This window comes from Dendrobates tinctorius, unplaced genomic scaffold (assembly GCF_039654945.1).
Source record: "Dendrobates tinctorius isolate UK_male_01 unplaced genomic scaffold, ASM3965494v1 ptg000082l, whole genome shotgun sequence".
NCBI lineage: Eukaryota > Metazoa > Chordata > Amphibia > Anura > Dendrobatidae > Dendrobates > Dendrobates tinctorius.
The window spans coordinates 23,168,424-23,172,500 of record NW_027361750.1 but is presented as its reverse complement, the minus strand read 5'-3'; the positions used below and the strand labels follow the sequence as shown (position 1 = coordinate 23,172,500).

Below are 4,077 nucleotides of genomic sequence, written 5' to 3'. Positions count from 1 at the left end.
ACAATACCATTGTTTTCAATGGTAATACCAAAAACGCTGTGCACATGCTGCGGTTTCACACCTTCACCATTGTGAGGTGTGAAACCGCAGGGCTAAACCGCAGGTATTTTGACCTGCGGATTTTTCAAAATCTGCACGGAAAAATCCGCAGCACTTCCAACTACGTGTGCACATAGCCTAAAACTTTAGGGGTGGCTTTAGAATTGTAAATTGAAATCAAATCATGAGGCGCCAGATTTAGTGATGATGTGCACCATTATTTTGTTGCAAGCTATTGCGCCACTCTGAGGAATTTGGCACAATTTCTGCTTACCTCATCTAGTTTCATGCAGTCTAAATTTAGGATGTTATTAATATTTTTGCCCATGTAGTTTCCAACAGTTCATTTAAAGCAACAACAACATCTCTAAACTAATTAGTGAAGTTTTATGTGAGCTTTTGCATGGTGAGCAGCGGTTACACGGGTGGCTGACTCTATCCTGGGAAACTGTGAGCGTGTTCTCCGCAGCGATGAATCGCACTTCACCATCTTACAACATTTCTGGGCTTAGCTGATGCCAAATAAACATTTTACTACTTTATTTTGTTCTTACAACTAACCTCCAAAGAAGTGTAATATTGGAGAATGCGCCACAAATCTTGAAACAGGAACTATAACCCAGACCCCCTCGCTGAACAGTGCTCTTCATGCTCCTATGGATGAATGGACATAATTCCAAAATCTAATGGAAAGTCGACTACACAGAATGGCGGCTGTTACAGCAGCTCAAGGGAACAAACTAATAGTTTAACACATTATTAAGAATCATGGCTATGTATATGATTGTCTGTCTTGTTTTTCCTCCATGTAGAACGATCTTTATTATTTTTACATTATTCTTCATGCTAGATGGAAGTGATGTGCACAATGTATCAACCCTATGTATGCTATCGTATCTGAAGTAATTGCACCGCATTGTAAAAATTAGAAAACCTTTGTTGTAGGAGTATGGTGACACTTGTAATTGGGGAAAGTTTTTCAATGATTCTTAAGGCTATGTTCACTTGCAGCATTTTTGCAGCTTTTTCTTATGTGTTTTATTTGCTGTTATTTTGGAATACATGTGATTTGTGTACAGAGCATGTTTAATAGTTAGTTTTATTCACCAAAAATGCTTAAAGACCGGTTTTTTACTCTTTGCCACGACAGCACCCACTGGAGGTAGCGGGATCCGCCCCAAAGGAACAGGAAGCCTACAGAGAGATAAAAGGGGGCGGTCCACCTCTCCCCCTCAGTTTTGGTTTCCTGTTCCCAGGGGAACCTCAGGAAGAATCCTTCAGAAGACATACCTGGGCCAAGGCATGCCGCCTGTGCAGTTTCTGCAGAACGGCAGGGGCTGCGGTCCAGAAGCAGCGTCCGGGGAATTCCGTTAGACGGCTCCCCCCTCGTCTGGTGGATGGTCTGGAGCGATGACCGGGTCTGGGATGGGCCGCCCGGTCTCAGTCAGGAGCACGTCGGGCCGCATGGAGCGCCGATGCCCAGCGGTGGGTCTGGGACTAGGAGAAGCCACCGCACTGGAAGGGGTAAGAGTGCCAGTGGCGTGGGAAGAAGAAAAAAAACAAACAAAGCAACTAGCTCTTTCCAGGGCCAGGGGACGCGGCCCGGTGTTTAGAGCGGGCCTGCGCGTGCGCCGCCCGACGTCGATGCTCCAGGCCCCGGAAGTAATCGGTGAACTTCCATAGCATAATGGCTGAGGTGCAGGGCGCCCAGTAGCGCTACTGCACAGGCGCGAAGCACTCGATTGGACCCGGAAGTGGCAGAAGAACTTCGAGGTTAGAAAAAAAAAAATGTGTTTATTTAAACGAACGCGCAGGGGACTCTGCAGGTGTCCTGAGACCGCTCTGGCAGAGGATCTACAGACACCACTCGCGGAAGTGACACCAGTACTGCTCCTCGGCCATCTGATCTGGTACCGTAAGCTTCACTGCTGCAAACATACTCTGCCTATTAAGCTGACTCCCTCTCTTTTCTCGCCTTGTCTCCCCCCTCTTCCAGACTAAGCAAAGAATGCGCTTTGCGCGCTCAGCCTCTCCCTGACTCCTACCCCAAAAGCTCTGCAAACAGTGCGTTGGGGAAACCAGACAGGGGGCCGCAGTGTCATCTAAAGACATACGGGCCATCATTAGAGGGGAACTACAAGCCATCGCCCATACTAGTACTCTCTCGGAGTCCAGGGGCAAAAAGAAAACAAATGACCCTCAGTTCAGAGTCAGGAGGTACAAGAGAGAGCCTCAGACTCCTCACGCACGTCGTCATCAGAAATTGAGGGACGATCATGTTTCCCCCTGGATAGTGTTGATAACCTGGTCAAATCCGTAAGAAACACTATGGGGTGTGAGGAGACAAAAGGCGCTCAAACCACGCAAGATATAATGGTTGCGGGTTTGGCCGAAAGAATAAGGAGAGCTTTTCCAGTAATACCGGCAATTAAGGCCTTAATAAAAAGAATGTGGAAAGTAAGATCAGAGACGTTTTCTCCCATCGGCCTCGAAAAGGAAATATCCAATTAGTAATGATGGACTACTAAAACGGACAAAAACTCCCAAGGTCGACGCTGTTGTAGCCTCCACCTCTAACCAGTCTACTATTACGGTAGAGGATGCGGGTTTATTGTCCGACCCATTAGACCGTAAAGCAGAGGCATCATTAAAAAGGTCATGAGAATCATCTACGGACATTTTTAAACCAGCCGTAGCCAGCACATGCACCGCCAGATCAATGCTCGTTTGGTTACACCAATTGACCAACAGATCGAGCAGAAAGTGTCGAGGGAAAAGCTACGTACCGCTCTTCCGTTAATTAGAGGAGCAGCAGCCTGCATGGCCAATGCATTCGCAGACACCCTCCGTTTTTAGCAGCAAGATTGGCGGGTCTTGTTAATAGCGCCAGGGGGGGGCACTATGGATGAAAAAGCTGGAAGGAGGACACACAATCAAAATCTAAGATCTGCGCGATCCCGTGCGAGGGTGGGTTCCTCTTGGGAAAACCCTAGATGGCATACTCGCCAAAGCTAAAGAAAGGAAGAAGGCTTGCCCTGACTCTTCTATGCCTTTCTATAAGAGAACCTTTTAAAAGGCGGCGGTTTGGAAAACGAGATGGGTCGCAAAGAGGAGAAGCAAAAGCAGGTTTAGGAGTTCAGGATTCAGGAAGGAGAATAAATACTGAACGGTCAATGCCCCAGTAGGGGGTAGACTGAAACTCTTTGCTCCAAAGTGGAAGTAAATAACATCCCTTAGTTCATCAGTACAACAAAAAGCCTTGAAATGGAAATTCGGAGTTTATTATCCAAGAGGGTCTTAGTTAAAGTCCCAGAAGGACAAGAGGGTAGAGGGTTCTACTCTCCTTTATTTTTAGTTCCCAAACTTGATGGTACGTTTAGGACAATCATAAATCAAAAAACAAAACTTAATGCGTTTATCAAATTATAAGTTTAGATGGAGTCGATCAGGTCCACCATTAGGCTTCTCTTTCCAAATTGTTTTATGACGGGCATCAAACTAAAAGATGCTTACTATCATCTCCTTATCCATGACAGATACAAAAGGTACCTGAGGGTCGCAGTAGCATTAGAAGGCAAGATTCCTCATTTTTAGTATACGGCCAGGCCTTTCGGTCTCTCTAAAGCACCGAGAATCTTCACCAAGTGATGCCGAAGGTAATGGCGTATCTTCGTCAAAAAGACACTTTGATCGTGCCCTACCTAGATGACTTTTTAGTTATCGGGAACTCTATCGCTTAGTGTACTAAACATGTGGCTGATATGGTCTCATATTTGCAGGATCTAGGCTGGATCATCAACTTCCGGAAGTCCAGACTTGTTCCACTATCCCTCCAGATGGGTTTAGGGTTCCAGTTAGACTCTACGACCCAGAGGTATCTACTTAGGGGGAAAAAAAAAATTATGCTCATCAAAGAAATTTAAAGCAGCAATGAACAGACCACGCATGTTCCTGAGCGGGGCAATGTCGTTGTTGGGGATCGCTCACCTCCTGTACCCCAGCAGTTTAGGGGGCCCAAATATCACATCCGCACACTGC

The 4,077-nt window shown here is 46.3% G+C and overlaps 1 protein-coding gene across 3 annotated transcripts in view; it reads left to right on the top strand.

Moving 5' to 3' along the window:
* Nucleotides 1–1,119, top strand: part of CHCHD7 (coiled-coil-helix-coiled-coil-helix domain containing 7) — a 36,553-nt gene extending 35,434 nt beyond the window's left edge. For all 3 annotated transcript variants that reach the window (XM_073583975.1, XM_073583976.1, XM_073583977.1), the window contains one exon: nt 1–1,119. This exon is cut by the window's left edge and continues 2,473 nt beyond it. The gene's annotated coding sequence lies outside the window, so the exon portion shown is untranslated.
* The last annotated feature ends 2,958 nt before the right edge of the window (nt 1,120–4,077 follow it).